The sequence below is a fragment of the Diabrotica undecimpunctata genome, chromosome 5 (assembly GCF_040954645.1).
Source record: "Diabrotica undecimpunctata isolate CICGRU chromosome 5, icDiaUnde3, whole genome shotgun sequence".
NCBI classification, from domain to species: Eukaryota; Metazoa; Arthropoda; class Insecta; order Coleoptera; family Chrysomelidae; genus Diabrotica; species Diabrotica undecimpunctata.
This window is the reverse complement of record NC_092807.1, coordinates 35,260,853-35,278,641: the sequence shown is the minus strand read 5'-3', so window position 1 is coordinate 35,278,641 and position 17,789 is coordinate 35,260,853. Positions and strand designations below refer to the sequence as shown.

The window sequence follows — 17,789 nt, the reverse complement described above, 5'->3', positions numbered from 1 at the left end:
AATTAATAATATGATAAAACGTCAAATTCATCTGGCAAAGCAAAAGTGCATCCAGGAGCTCCAATAAAGTGAAATCTTGATGGAGCAAAGGCTGGCTAATTTGTACTAATAGGATACCAATTTCTAGCTAAATCCAAAGAGGTGTCAACATCACTTTTCTTTGAATCAGTTTCAATTTCGATATAACTCTCTTCGGCACCACTTGAAGATAGATTTGCATATTCTGATTTACTGTAAGTCATTTCCAAGCCGTTTTACTGAAATAAAAACAAAATATATTACAATAAAGAAAAATTCTGATTTATAATTTAATATGACATTTTAGATGAATTATAATGAAATTGAGAAAATAAAAAATATACACATTACTATAACCTACCGATTATTATATGCAAAATTTACTAGACAAACAAAATAATAATGTAATGAAAATAAGGCACAAATTAGTTCAAACGCAAAAACACAATAAATATCGACTTCAGATGACTTTACAGCGGCAAGACAGAAGGCTTGTATAAACACAAAAGTTCGACAATAATATCGGTTATCAATGGTGACGATTGAAAATTGCAAGTTATGAGATAATAAATATATTTTAAAGTAACTCAATACTGACTGAGTCATCTATTTTATAATAAAAAAATAATTGAGATATATGCTTACAATATGTCTCTTTATACAAATATCCGCTCGTCCCAAACGAGCGCGTACAAAATTATCAGTAAGGCGCACCCGTGTCTGAGACGGGGTATGAACGAGGCAGTTACCATTTGTAGTGCAGGGCAAACTATGATGTAATCAGCTTCTACTAACAACTGGACTTCTTACAAAAAAAAATCTAAAATTGCTCCATGTGGATTTCCAGAACCTAAGAACAAAAATATCCTTCGGTCATTAAACGAAGTACTGCCAGAAATTCAAAAACAATCTTGGAAAGACCTGCCCATTTATACATCTCAGCCAAAAGACTGAACCTATTGTGACATTCCATCTACTTATAAGTTAATCCATTCCTAAAACTGTATATTGTTTATTAATGTCAATCGAAGGTTATGTTAAGTTTATTTTTCTAAAGTTAATAGAATAAAAAATTACTAAATGCAGTGCTATAAGTGGAGTTTTCTCAAAATCCTACTACTGTTAGTTACTGCACTTTTCCTTAGCTGGGCAGTATATTGGAAACCACCGCCTAATGTTGTCCTCTTTTTAAATTTAGAATATCCTTTAACCAAAGTATAATTCAGTACAATTTATTATTATTGAGTTCATTTAGTCCACTGATTAATATTGTTCTGAAGCTATTTTCTTGTGGCATTTTAAATTAATTTATACTTAAATGGGAGTAAGCCACAATTAAAGGTTAAAATACGTTTATTGACGTTTCAATTTCCACTTCGGAAATCGTTCTCAAAATATTACTAATTTTTTATTTACTAATGTTTGTATTTTGAGAACGATTTCCGAAGTGGAAATTGAAATGTCAATAAACGTATTTTAACCTTTAATTGTGGCTTACTCCCATTTAAGTATAAATTAGTCCACTGATTAGTTGTTTATCTCATAAATATTTACATAATACAGAAATTTCACACGCCTTTACTTACTAAATAAGAAATTCTAATATCAGACTAACCTTGTCTGAGTTTCCGAGGCCGCTCCTGTTATTGTAGAATCCTTATTTATTACTTTGTTCGGAACTTATTTGCGTCATTGTATACAAGTTCAATTTAGCAAGTTCAGAAAAATATGGAAACTCGAGATTTTAATATTAAAATACTGCGAACGTTACAGATATTGACCTGTTGCTGCTGTCAGTTTGCAGTGAAGTAAAACTGGATAATTCGTTGAAGTTATACAGATTTATGCCTTTAATTTTGGATTTTTGTTACAAGCTAATTTAAAATTGACATATCTTTAGAATCTACCTCTACTCTTTTGGTTTAAAATTAGATATATTATGTGTTTTTGTTTTTTTATTATAACTTCTAACACACATACTATTGCCTTCTCAGTGATTTTCTTCTTGATTTAGAGTTTATGTATGTATTTTATATCATACTAGTTTATTGTCTTTTTATTGCCTAGCATTTCTTCTTTTTGTGCAATCTTTTTTAAAAAGGCTGGCAATCATCATAGCAGTTAGGAATATTAATGGTGTTCAAAACTTATTTGTCTTTTAACATTTTTCTCAATGCCTCACAATTTTTGATTCGATCTACCTAGTGTATTTTCAGTGTAATGTCTCTATTTAACCCGCGATCAGTACCGCCGTTATAATTTATCTCACATTTTTAATTTTTTTTGTGTTACTTTTCTTTCACGCCTCGTATATTTATCTCCAGCCAGCTTTGCCCCACTCAATGTTTTGTCTAGTCACTCCCATATTTAATTTATATTGAAATCAACAAGAATCTGTTCAGTGCGCTATGAAAGTTGTCAGTGTCGGGATGTTAGTAAAAATCTAACGCGGTACTGATTACGTACATAGTTACGAATTTTGAATTATATTAAAATATTTTTCGTGATCTAGACTAAATTTGGACTTTGTTGTTGTTTGTGATGGCGTACGAGAGGGAACAGCAACGGTTACTAGCCCTTTGGGAGGCTATAGAAGATGATATGCAACAAGATGAAGTCGATCAATCGGACAGATATAATATTTCAGAGGCCGCTTTCTTAAGTGACGAAATAGATAAAGAGAATGTACAGTTCTCGTCATATAAAACTGGTACACTTTTTTTTTCCCAATGTAAACCTGTATTTAGACTTGTAAGTGAATCAATTCGTTGTTGCCGTCACAGATAAGGGAATTGCACTAAATCTAAATAGAAAAGATCTTCAAAAATGTTTAAAGTTTTTTCAAAAAACCGTATCTAATAAATTTATTAACCAGAGAGAGGGTTTCGCTAATGCCCAAAACGTTTAAAGAATCTTTAAACGTAGCGTATTGGCACAGGGAACATTGGAATGCATCTACTGTAATTTTATAATGTGTGTGTCGCACAGCCCTCCTTTTAGCTGATTTGATACAATATTTCGTTAAACTGGCAACATTGCCCTAGAAATTAAAATGACATATGTGACAAGATCAACTTGAACAATTTGAAAAACACGATTTTCGGTTATAAGAGTTGTACCAGTTTTTTATGACGCGAACGGTACAAGGCCCTGCCTCTACGCAATCAAATTTAGAAGGATCTGAAAGAAGTGGTCCCTATTATACTGGTAAAGATGGTACTAAATGGTTAGTGCATCAAAATCAAAACAAAGAGTATTGTTACAGAGATACCAGGTGTAAAAGGTGTTGCAAAAGAAGCCAAAACAATATTGGATTGTTGGAAGGTTTTTTTTTTAGGATGAAATCATTCAATATATTACAGATTGTACCAACCAGAAACTGTACCAACAAAAAATTAGACTCACCAGAAATGCAAAACATTACATTCCTACAGATTTTGACGAAATCAGTGCATTTGTCGGGCTTTTATATTTTGCTGGTGTAAAAAGAGCCCAACATTTAAATACTTCAGAACTTTGGAGCACGGACGTAACGGCCCCAGAATACTTTGCTGCTACTATGTCAGAACGACGTTTTCACTCTTTGGTACAAGCTATTAGGTTTGATGATATTGAATCTAGAGTAAAAACAGTTCAAGAAGATCATTTGGCGCCTGTGCGATACGTTCTGGATTACTTTGTTGGGAAGTGTTTACAACATTACTCGGTGGGTAGTTACATAAAAGTGGATGAGATGCTTGCGGGTTTCAGCGGGAGATGCAAGCTCCGCCAGTATATTGCAAATAAACTTGTGCGAAATATGGCATAAAAATCTACGCTGCTGTAGACTCTCGAATGTTTTATACACATAACAATAAAATGTATGCAGGTAAACAACCAACTGGTCCATATGAACTAAAGAACGATGTCCATAGTGTTGTAACAAGACTTTTAAGATATTGTAGTGGTACGGGATGAAATGTAACCATGGACAACCACCGTATAACGTTAGTTGGCACACTACGTAATAACAAGCGAGAGGTTCCCCCAATTTTTTTAGATACTAAATTACGAAAAAGAAATAGCAGCATGTGTACTTGAGAGTCGATCCCAATAAATGCGTTCTTACCTTATATGTACCAAAACCTAATAGAAATGTGTTGATGCTGTCGACGTTTCACAAAGGTGATGAAATTGATCCAGAAAGTGGCGATGCAATGGAACCTTCTAACATAACATTCTATAATCTAACAAAAGGAGCTGTTGATGTGGTGGACAGGATAAACGTAGAATATTCGACTACAGGAGTGAGCAACCGTTGGCTTTTAACTGTTTTTTGTTCTTTATTCAATATTGCTGGCATAAATTCACAAATTGTTTACTACAGCAATACAGACACAAAGCTTAAACGAAGAATATATCTGACACATCTTGCTAAGCAACTTACGAAGCCCCATATTGTTCGTCGATCAAGAATTACATCACTGTCAATTCCACTAATTCAAAAAATTAGAAATATTATAGGAAATAAAAGCGAAACTTCGTTGTTTTTTTTGCCCAAAGAGAAAAACACGTTTACTCAGCACCGATGTCATACATGTTTGAAATCCGTATGTAAATAGCATATTGCAGTAACAGTTTTGACTTGCGCTCACTGTATTAACTAAGGAGAAGGTTTCTAAATTAATAACTTTTAATTTTTTATGGTTGTAAACAGTTTTAATAAAACCGCTAAAAAAATCGCATAAAGTTCTCATTTGCAACAGTTATACTAAATTATATTTACTATAAATGGAAAGTAGAAAACCCTCAGTCTCGGGAAACATCATTCCTTCGACGCTGTAGTCAACATATTCTTGCCTGATCTCATTGAGATGTCGCCAATGCATAGTTTTACTTATCCAGGTGTCCATTTTTTCTAGTTTAGTTAGGTGGTTTATGCATATTTCTTGTTCCCTCAGTTTAATAGGCGTTGTATCTACTGCGCAAATTTCTTGATGCAAAGTAGATGTCTCAGCCTGCACGTGAACATAAGTTCTTAAATTAGCAACTTGTTTATCCAGTTGATCACATATGTCCACAAGTCCTATTTCCCCTTGATATGGCTATAATGTTGTTCTCTCTACTGCTCTGCGTGGATGGTGTTTTTGCGCCTTTGTGAGAAGTGTTCGCTGAAAACTCTCTATATTCGTTTTTGACCACTTTATGATACCAAATGAGTAGCTCAGCTCGGAACAGGCATACGTATTTAATACGTACGTAAGGCGTACTTATTAGTATATTATTATGTTATTATATGTTATAAGAATGTTACAAAGTAACCATCTAAAAATACAGATCTAATTGTAAAAGAAAACATTAATATTGGGAGGTTATTATTATTGTCGCTAATCGGGATTTAAAATGAGTAATAAAATATTTTTTTGGATAAACTCATTACAGAAAAATATAAAATTATCGTTCTTTTGAGGAAGTTGATATATTACCAAAACATACCATTATGTCTGTATTCTGTAATTATTTAAAAAATGCACCTTGAAAAAACTTACGACGTAAATAAAAATTTGTAAAATAAAGATACTATGCTCTGTTGAGAATATTGTTGTAAAGAACAGTTCTATTTAAATTTCCCTCTTCTGGGTGTAAAAACTTCCCGTCTTCGATCCCTCTACTGACTTGTTAACTATAAAAAACCTCAGTCTATTGTCACCAAGAATTGCTACTTCCCAAGATTGGGGTATATCCTTCAAGAAGTAGAAGAGAGCGCCCCAGGAGGCAGTACACGGAACGTCGCTAGAGGGCGCCGCATCCTGTCATCGTGCGAACTTTTAAATTTGGACAGTTTTAAGTCCCCTAGGACCTAAAGCGGCTGAAAACAGTTGGCAGCCAACAGAAAAATGCGAATATATGGGTAGGACTCAAAAATATTCCTTCATTTTTAGATAAAATTGTATATTATATTTGATATAAGTATATAACATATATATATAAAAAAAATAAATTTTTTCTAATTCTACTTAGAATGTAAAGTTAAATGCTTTACTTACTTAAATGTATAAGAGCTACAGGGTTCTTTACATATCATTATTGATATATTGTCAACGCAAAAATAATTTATTGAAAAACTATAATAATTCCTTTTCTGTAAACCTGATTGTTTCTGTAGTCCAAAAGCTGTACTCTGCTAAAAAGTTGGTCAGATAGTTTGTAGCAGTATTTCAATAGTTTATTTATGCTTATTTATTAATAATTTTTTTATAAAGGTAAGAAAGGAAAGAAAATACTTAATACAACTAATTTAATTATAACCTGGAAGACCGATTTCGAGCACTAGAATTTCTTGCTCATCACCAGGTCCCCGATAAAGATACATAATCACTAAAAGAGATATTACAGTTGCTATAGTTTATTAATTATGCTAATATTATGTTAATATTGAGTATATTTAAATTACATGAGCTTTTGGGAATGTTTTCTAATTCTGACTGTACAAGGGTGATGCCTTTTTCGGAGATATTGTTACATTATAAAGGTCGATTCAAACACTCCCACTACAACATCATTCGGCAGGTGATTACACTGATGAGGTTGGAAATATTCTTCCGGAAACGTTAATGACTTTGTTCTTAGTCGCCGGGCGCGTTACAATACCGGTTGCTAACAGTACACAAACAATGTTTGCAGGCGGTACTGTTTACGTTTACGTTATACCTTAACCTTTAACATTGTCACATGAGTTCATCAACTGAGTTTCGGAAAACATAGTAATAATAGATCGTATATTTCCACAGAGTTAAGTCTTAAATTATAATTTATGTGTGGCACACATTGTTTCATACATGCTCCAAACTAACTCGTATTTTGGTTTTAGTTAGGGATATATAAATCAGGCTATACATGATAATTTTTTCCGCACTGTCGGAAAAAAAATATATTTCATCGTCTTAGGGACTACACCATTGGGTCCGTTTTACTACTGATATTAGGGCATTTGTCAGTTTGCATATTATGGTATTGAGTATTATCTATACCATCTTTAAATTAAGTGTACTTTATATTTAGTATTATAGTAACCAGCTGACTTCGTATTCTATCGGAATTTTAAATAGACATTTTAAGAATTTATTTTCATTGCCTGCATTTACTATTAATAATCATTGACTTTTTGATGGTCCCCTTTTCAGTTGCTCCTCTCTAAATAAATAAAATCACATTATCTATTAATTCCTCCGTGTGACTATATCCCATTTTGCAGTTAATTTTAGTATAAACTTCAATATCGTTATATTTTAAAAGCTTTATTTGTATAGCTTCAAGATATGCCACGTGCACATTTAGTGTATTTTTTGTTTTCTAGTTCATAGAACATTGTCTAAATAGATATAACCAAGCATGGATCAAGAAAAATTAATTAAGTCAATAAGTCAATCCCGTTTTGTACGATTTGTTGAAGCAAAGCTGGTATACTGGCGTTGTTTTTTTCCTCTACAGTAAAGTGCTGAGGCAAGCGTCACGGAACTATCGCTATGAAAAGGCGTCACGGATAGCGTTACGAAATAGCGGTCTTCACATCTTACTACTACTTTTCGTTAATTCGTTTCTAGCCATCATGTTAATAAATTTCTTTTAAACTGTACTTATTTTTAAACATCTTAATTAGTTTATTTAATAATTAAAGGCTAAAGCAAATATGCACTCGCCTGGATTTTTATTTGGGGTCGGGCACTCGGAAATACATATTAAGAAACCCCTTTAGCCAAATTTTTAGCTCCATAGGTACCCACTGGGGTCCCCTATCGCAAAAATTTTGAATGCCCAAAAATCCTCTAATTTTTTTATATTTTTTGAATAAACATTGAGCTCAGGAAAAATATTTAATACGTTAAGCCCCAAAGCATAAACGCACTGCTTTTATCTGGATTTTTTTGTACTTCCGACATCAAAATTTTATTAGTTTTTGTGTGTGCATGAAAATTTGACGTTCTGACAATTAAAACAAGGAAAAAACATCGTGGTCACTTTGGGTCACGGTCTGTGGTTAAAATTTTTTGTTCTTGGTTTTAATCCAGACCATGTGCACCAGGTTGTCCCACACAGGTTGTAATGCATGAACAAAATGTATTTCAACAAATATACATATGATATTCTATTACATTTAATTCTTGACAGTACTTGCATGTACTTTAATCTGCATGTACTGTCTCTACTTTAATCATTGAAGGAATCCTTAGTGATTAAAAAGAAAACGTCTTTTTATCTTTTGTGTTGCTCTGTAAAGATTTAAATTCTCCTTGTTTGAGCTTGACGTTTACGACAGCTTTTGAATTGCGTTTCCTATTGGCGCGTAATATACCAACTAAGTGTGTGCTTTGTCTGTTTAACTCGTGTGCTAGTTTAATGCTTGTATAGAAATTATCCGTGAATAATGTTCTTCCGGTACCTAAAAGAGGTTGCATGAGTTCCATAACTTCCCTTGTAGCTAAGGATTTCTTTAATGGTATTTCTTTTTCCTCGTAAAGTTTCACCGCATATATATATAACCTTTAGATACACAAAGTTTAAATAGCTTGATCCCATATTTATGCCTTTTTCCAGATATGTATTGAATAATACCTAAACTTCCACGAAAAGGCACCATTGTCTCATTTTTATAAAGTGGATTGTTGCTCCAATAGTCTCCAACCTCTGGTTTCTTGTCTAATCCCATCCACATAATAACTGCTAAAAAACGAATTAATTCATCCCTATCTGTCTTTGCATTTGCACAAAAGCGAATAACTTTTGATGGTTTCTTTTATACTCCCCTCAACTACTTTCTGTTGAGCATTGTTTCTGTTTGTATTTGTTTCTGTTATTATCAAATCTTGAATTTTATTATCAACAAATACTAAGTAAAAATTAATCTGTTCCTAACCACGCAGTTGCTCTTCGTTAATGTTGAATCCTGGACTATCAGTAGATTCAAATTTATGTAGTTCTTCCGAGCTATCCATTTCTTTCCACATTATTTTATCTGCTTTTAAATTATCATCGTCTATGTTGACGATTCCTTCAGTTTTTCTGGGTTCTTAATAATCAACAAATCAATATAAAATAAAAATTGCAAATAAAACATCTTACCAATTACTAAATCATCGACTAAATTAGAAGGATCTGCTTAGTTATACAACTTTTGTTTCTTTCTTGGTCTACTAACATCGTCACCCCTTCTATAAAGTAAGAAAACAAGACACCAATCTGTACTGTGAGCAAAATCAGTTACCCATTACCATTTTATCAATAGAATTGGATAATTCTATTGATAAAACTTCTTCTTTACTAGTGATAAAGTTTCTTCATCACTACCCGAATAAAGTTGTTCACTGTCATTCTCTCGATAAGCAGAATCAGCATCGGAATCGTAATCTGATATATTATAGTCACTGAAATCAGATTCTTCTAGTATTCGACGAAGTTTATCTTCTGATAATTCTTTTTTGTTCATTATACGATGATATGAATACTTTTCTAGTGCAGGAAATCAATACAATTGTCGCACACGATGATACCACAGTGAAATACAAATGTCAACAAAATCTTAACCTACTAAAACTGGTGGCAGGTTTTACCAGGCCAAGACAGATTTTCGTTTTGTATAGACCAGACCTTTCTAATTTATCATATGACAACACAAATACTGCGTCCCTCACGTGGCCAGTCTCTTAAACACGATAACATACTGAGGCCAAATTGGTATACATGGTCTGTGCTGAAAACTTGTTGTACACCAGTGTCTTACACATAGGGCTTAACACGGTAAATTTAAAAAAAAAATTTTTAGGTTATGTAGGTAATTATTGGCAAACTTCTAAATAATTATTTTTTGTTATTTTTTCGTTCTTTTGAATAGCGGGGTTAGATTTTGTATTTTCGCTCTGGAAAATCCTCAATATTCGAAAAAACCCATTTTTTATGTTTTTCTCCGTGGTTTTAGCACAGAAACTCCTTAGCCTAAAATTACATGCATAACCTAATCTTTTTTTGAAAAATTCAAATGTTTTTCCTTAGCTCAATTTTAATCCAAATATCTAAAAAAAATCAAAGAGTTTTTAGCATTTTCCTAAATTTTTTCAGATTTGTTAAAATAAAGGATCGCTTATGAAAATTTTTGTTCGAAAAAACAAATTTTTTGCGATAAAGAACCCCAGGGACCACCTAAGGAGCTAAAAATTTGGTTTTTTAAATAGATTTTTAAATATGTACTTTTGGATGCATAATCTCAAATAAGAATCTTCATCTTATCCCGCTATAGCCTTTACTATCAAATGATATTTATTTATATTTCATTATTAATTTAATATCTAGTCTAATTTTGACGGATCTGTCAGAAGTAACCAACGTTTACTTTGTTGATACGTTAGCAGGTGGCGCCAGGAGCAAATATAATGTCAGAAGTAACCAACGTTTACTTTGTTGATACGTTAGCAGGTGGCGCCAGGAGCAAATATAATAATTTATTTGAATTATTTTAATATAGTATAATTTCTTAAACGTGAAAACCTAAAAAAGATCAGCGCGGGCCCGGCAAGGGTGGCGGCATAGTTTGGAGGACGCCAAGGCTCGATTTGGGCTGTAGCTCCATTGAAGAGGGAGTTAATTTCTTTAAAACGTAAATAATAAGTAAAATAATTAGTTACTTAATTCAATTTTAAAAATTATATTAAAATTTTAAAGAAATAGAAAATGTAGTAAAAAGCTTCGCGCCAGTCTACTGTATCCGCTACTGTACCACCTTTTTTTAGATACAAAATACATAGATTCAGAATAAAAAGACAGTAATGCATATGTAAAAAAACTTCACTATAAAAAGGAATGAAGGACAATAATTTATTACACACAAAAATCTTTCTACTACTCTAAAACTTATTAAATAAAAAAAAATAGATATTGCAGTAAAATACACTCCTGTCCAAAGTGGCAATGAAAATAGGAAGAACAGTGGAGAAGTTTAACTCAAGATGTCTTAATTCTTTTTCGGTTTTGTTTCCCTTTAAATATTTTACTTCGAGCTTAACAGCACTTGAACTGTTCGTCGGAAAATGAATCCTTGAAGGGTTTCTTACAGCCGAGTCGTCAATCTGTCATGAAGTTGTCGGGCAAACTTTTTATGTTTTCATGTATGTTGGAAAAAGATGAGATTTCGCTGCCTTTGAGATGTTTGTTTGTAAAAAAGTTTTTTACTTTAACTTCTTTAAAAAAAATAATAATTTGTTTACGAATCGAAAAGAAGTTTTGAGAAGTTGTTGTTTTTATAGGAGTAGAGATCTTTACAGAAAATAATTGTACCAGGGTTTTATAAACAGGGTTTTTATTTGGAAATTAACTAGAAGACTTAGAATGTGCGTAAAATAATGAAAATGTCTATAACTCTAAATTTACTGGAAACATCATGGGACGACGAAACACGTGCTTTGCTTTGGGGATCTCAAACAACCGAATATAATAATTACTTCAATAGAATCTTGCTTTTAGACCACCGATCCAAACAAAACTATTCGCAGTTATAACTTTTTATTACGAAGATTAGTCTAACAATAAAACACTGAAAACTTTTGTTTTCAATACTTCCACAAAATTTATTTTAAATTATTATCACTACAGCTGTTTCGGATAGAGTACCTTTCTCAAGTGATCTATTTTTGGTATGTGTTTACACTTTATAGTCTTTAACTGAATAAGTTGAGGAGGGAAGAACTGTTTGTCTCAAGTTTTTTATTCAGAATAATGTCTGTATTTTTTAATTTGTTAATTTCCATAGATTCTAAGAAAGATAGCGTAAGGCCTTTATTTTGAATGTGAAGAATTTGAAATTCGTCATTAAAAGAATTATTATGTTCTGAAAGGTGAAGTGCGTACGTAGAGTATGTTTTTCTGTTATTAAAAGCCCTTTTATGTTCTGCTATAAGTTTGATAAAAGTTCTACCAGTTTGACCGATGTAAGTTTTTGGACAGTCGCCACACTTAAGTTTCGATACACCGCTGTGTAATTGCTTTTTCTTTTGACTCTTGTTGTTCTTAATATATATGCCCAAGTTGTTGTTTCTTTTAAAACCTGGTGTTATTTCTTTCTTTTTTATGTGTTTGGCCATTTTTGTTGATATCTTGCCTGTGTATGTAATCGAGCAGAAGTTACTGGGTTTTTCTCGGGTGGTGGAAATACTAATTTCAGGGCTCTTTTAACTAGGTACACTCATGGACAAAAATATCAAATATTTTAGAATTTTCTAATTTTTGTTTTTTCAAAATGGATTCTGGTCAATCAAGTCGTTTATTGTAAAATAGAGTTTATTTAAACAATGTTTAATGTACAATTTTAAGCTTTTATGCAGAGAAAATAGCGAAAAAAATAGATGTTTGATATTAGGTAAATAAGTTTATTTTACTCTAAACTTAAATAATAATTTAAATTGCTTAAACAAGTCGTTTTAATTGAAAGAAGTGCATGATCAGTAACGAGTATTCCCCTCCAGCTCTTATTACTGCTTGCATCTTTCTCAGCATGCTTGCAAGTAAATTTTGGACATATCCTTGGGAAATCGCATTCCATTCATCCTGTGCAGCAAGTTCTATCGTATTTGGAACGGGATTTCTTTGTCGTATGCTGCGTTTTAGGTGATCCCGCATGTGCTCTATTGGATTTAAATCCGGGCTAAACGGTGGCCAATCCAATCCTCGAATTTGAAACTCATCAAGATAATTACTCACTATAGCAGCAGCATGTGGTCGAGCATTATCATGCATTAACGTGAATCTACACTGCAGAAATCAAAGTCAGAATCGAAAAAGCACGTTCTAATTTTATGAAAATGAAAAAGGTCCTATGTAAGATTCCACATTAGCTCTTAAAGTACGCCTAAGAAAATGTTACGTATACAGTGTACTATACGATGGAGTGGAATCATGGACGTTAAATCTAGACACAATAAGACGACTTAACGCCTTTGAAATGTGGACCTATGAATTATGAGGGTTTCCTGGGTAGATAGAGTTACGAACAATGAAGTACTGAGAAGAATAGGTAAAGAGAAGGAAGTTGAACTTACAATTAAAGAAAGAAAGCAGTATCTCGGACATGTGATGCGGGGCGAGAAGTATGGCATCCTGTGACTCATAATGCAAGGAAAGATAGATGGCAGAAGAAGCATCGGAAGAAGACGAATTTCATGGCTCAAGAACCTGAGAGAATGGTTTGGATGCAGCTCAAAACAACGTTTTAGAGCTACTGCCTCAAAAATTAAAATAGCTATGATGATTGCCAACCTCCGTAGCGGAGATGGTACCTGAAGAAGAAGAAGAACGTGAATCTATCCAATGAATATCCAATGTAATCAACATATGACAAAACATGATCTTGCAGGATGTTTTAAACGTAAGAATCACCAGTCATCCGTCCAATCACTTTCACAAGTGCGGTACGGACTTCCCAACTAATACCTTCCCAAAGAATTATGCCGCAACTTAAAAACTAATAGTCTGGGCGAGACTGCAGCTGGCGAATCGTTCTCTAACTCTTCTGTAGATGTAGATTTGTCCCTCTGGCTTCCATATTAGGATTTTGGTATCATCAGTGAAAAGAACGTTTTTCCAGTTGTCGATACTCCACTAAATATGTGTTCTTGCAAATTCCAAACGACGAGCTTTATGATTTTGGAGGAGACGTGGAACTTTGGCGGGGCGTCTGGGCTTTAAGTTTGCTTCTTTTGATCTTCGTCTAACTGTTTGTGAACTCACATTAACTTGTCTAACATTTAATAGCTCATTTCGGAGGTGCATCGATGTCAATGAACGATTTCGTGTAGAATTAAGAACCAAAAATCGGTCATCAATTGCGGTTGTGCACCTTGGGCGTCCTTGACGAGGGATTCGTACAAAATTTCCTGTTTCGCGATACCTTTTTAGAGTATTCGAAACTATAGATTTAGTTCTGCTGAGACGTCGTGCGATACCTTTTTGTGCATATCCTTCTTCGTACAAAATTACAATATGTGATACTTGGGCTTCATCGCAGTGTCGAGTTGATGGGATACTTGTTTTAAACTTAGTTAAATCAAGACAATATTTATTTAAACTTAATACATTAAACTAAAAATAACCGAATTAGTATGATTTTTTCCTTTACGTGAAAAAGGTTTTTTATAATGAAATGTACGAATCACACTAACCACTGAATAAACGTCAAAATAAATATCAAAATATCTCAAACCAGTTGAGTACATCAGACTACTATATGAATACTATATTATCAGTAATCTAAAATTATTTTGAAATAATAGTGACTACCAAAAAAAAAATTGGAAAATTCCAAAATGTTCGATATTTTTGTCCATGAGTGTAGTTTGTGATTTAGAATTTTATTTATTTTGTGTTCGTTGTACCCATTGTTTACTGCTATTAAGTTATTCATCAATAACTCAAATGCAACATTTCCTATTACCGCTGACAACTCTGAAGCTTTAACTACAAGTACATCATAGTCAGTTAATAAATTAATATAGCGTCAAAAGAAGAAAAAAGATTAAAATATGTTAATTCATACAGCTCATCTAACCGATTAAGAAATCTTTACAATCCGAAAGTAAGACAAGGCAAAAACAAACTAGAAAGACACCCAAAACGTCGTCTTAAACCTTCGTCGTCTTAAACCAAAAGGTTTAAGACGACGATCGCGGTTGCCAAGAACAAAATCATGGAATAGTACCAAAAGCATTGTTTTACATTGCCATCCAATCACTTCACACAATTCATTGAATGAAGCATGCACGTAGATAACATAAAAGAGTTTTTCTTTCCTAGACATAAAAGATATTGGTCCTGATATTTCTAACTCGGAAACTACAAATCTATTACCTTTTTAGAATAATATAAAAAAAATTGTATTTATATAACTCCAACTAATCATAAATAACTTATTTTAAATATATTTCCCAGGAATTTCGTTGGATGTTACCTCCATTTAGAACGTATACAATTACTAAATTTAGGATTTAAAGATATCATTTTCTTAGAACAAACTGCATCAGAAAAAACTTCTGTTATAAGTGGTATATTTAATTAAAAAATTAAATTAAAAAATCCAAATAGATTAATAAAGTTTAGAACGTTTTGGGTGTACTGGAAGTCACTCCACCTTCAGAGAATTTTTGTACTACTTGCGTAACTAACCGCAAATCCAAACAATGTTTGGGTTCACATTGAAGAAAACATACTTCTTCTTCTTCAGGTATCATCTCCGCTACGGAGGTTGGCAATCATCATAGCTATTTTAATTTTTGAGGCAGTAGCTCTAAAAAGTTGTTTTGAGCTGTATCCAAACCATTCTCTCAGGTTCTTGAGCCATGAAATTCGTCTTCTTCCGATGCTTCTTCTGCCATCTATCATTCCTTGCATTATGAGTCGCAGGATGTCATACTTCTCGCCCCGCATCACATGTCCGAGATACTGTAGCTTTCTTTCTTTAATTGTTGGTTCAACTTCCTTCTCTTTACCTATTTTTCTCAGTACTTCATTGTTCGTAACTCTATCTACCCAGTAAACCCTCATAATTCTTCTATAGGTCTACATTTCAAAGGCGTTAAGTCGTCTCATTGTGTCTAGATGCGGTAAAACATACTTAAAAGTATTAAATTATACGGCAAAGTGCCGATGTTATTGGATTTATAACCGAGAACAATAAGTCCCTACTCGAAATAAAATATTTCTACGTCCGAACTTTAGAAGTGGAGTTTGCCAACGAACTAACAAGGTAAATCTATTTGTTGAGCAGGTGATATAAGTTTCGTATACGTATTCTCATCTATGAATTGGTTCTGCTCATGATATTTAGCTCATCTGCATATGCTGCCAGTTGGACTGATTTATTGCTTAGTATGTTGTTCTAAGTATCCCAGTGCTAAATTAAACAATTTTGGGGTCAGCCCATTATCTTGTTTAATCCTTGAGTTATTTGAAATGTGTCTGTCATCTCATGTTGCATCTGTATCTGAGCCACTGTGTCCACTATCGTCATTCATACGAGCCTAAATAGTTTGGTTTTCAAATTTCAAATCTAAGAAGAAAAACAACATGACTGAAAGATCTATATCATTATTTGGAGCTGCTGTTAATAAACTCACGATAGCTTATATGGTATTCAACGTGATATCCAATGATCGATAACTGCTACAAACTAGAATAAAAAGATGAAGATACTTTTAATAAAATAAAATTAAACATCCACTACCAAAATTAAATATTTTTCATCTACGTGTATATGGGTTACTTTTAAATTTTAATCAAATTCCAAAACAATTTACATGTCACCGCATGGAATGTCTACTTTTCATGACAATTAAATTAAATTATGATAATATTTGCTAAAATATATGCACCAGGGACGTTTTAGACGCTTTAGATACATACGTTTTTGGTACATATACAATTAAATTAAATAATTTGGTAAACAATAAACATACGTTGAATCATATCTTCCACTCTTTTCTAATTGTTGCTATGATTTTCAATTCTTTGAGGGTTTTCTGCATAATTTTTCCACCATTAAAATATACTGTTTTCTTTCATTTCTTGCTGTATCTTTCTGTTTTTTATGCTTAGAATATTCGCACTCATTGGAAATTCATCAAGTATCCATACTCCTTAGGAGTTACATTGTTTCTTTGTTATTTTATTCATTTAGGCTATTTGTAAGTAGTTTTTAATTGTCTTTTTTCTTATTATGTCTCATTTTGACTTTCAGACTTTGCTTTATAAATGCGTATCTCCATTGTATTCGTCAGTCTACTAATATAAATATATATCTATATGTGTGCATCAAGCTGATACAACAAAATTTTGCAGTTTTGCAGAAATTTTACATTTTCCGATAAAGCCGATCCATTTTCTAATTGAATTGTTGTATCTCAATTGAAAACAACAATTTACGTTTTCTGTTATTATTTCATTACTGTAATGTATTTATTTTTTAGTCCTGTAAATAGAAATTGACAGCTGCAACTAGAATTATTTATCAATATTTGATTAAATATTCAAAACTAGGATTTAATTATTTTTGTATGATATGAACATTCCCACAGGTCAGTAATTAATGGATTTGTATTTCACGCATCCATATAATCAGTTTAATATCGGCTGTACGTGATATACAAATTTATTACCAACATGTCAACGTACATAGGTAAATTTGCGAAAATTATTAACAAAGTCAAAAAACTACACGTGGTCGATGCAATGAATCTTCTTTATAAGCTTTTGCACAAACACAAAGTCTAAATGATATTATACCCAATGTGTAACCTTTCTTATGTAGCTAGGAAGGTCACCAATGATATACTCCCAGTGGCAGCTAGATGGTTTGTGTGGAGCGAGTCGTGAGTTCGAAACTAGTTTTTGAAATTGCTATTTGGTTCAACAGAATAAAGTACTATAGATAAGATAAGTTATAATAGAGATATAGGATAAGATTACCATAGATAAGAAGAAAAAAATAGAAAAAAGACTTAACTTTTTGTAAATAAAACGAAAAAGTTAAGAAACATTAGATTTAAAAGAACGTTAAGAAAAAACAAATTATGTTGTAAAAACCAAAAATATAAAAAAAGTTGTAGTTACAGTTATTGATTAAATAACTAATATGTTCGGTGAAAATAGTCCACACACTTAGATAAGACTTGCACAGCCTGATATTTATCTTTGGTCAAAATATAACTAGCAAATTGTTGAAATTTAATAATTATTCAAGGGACTTATCGATAGTCGAA

The 17,789-nt window shown here is 32.5% G+C and overlaps 1 protein-coding gene across 1 annotated transcript in view; it reads left to right on the top strand.

Moving 5' to 3' along the window:
• The window catches only part of bru3 (CUGBP Elav-like family member bruno 3), a 540,316-nt gene that overhangs the window by 222,580 nt on the left and 299,947 nt on the right, over positions 1-17,789 (top strand). The gene's annotated exons all lie outside the window — the stretch shown is intronic.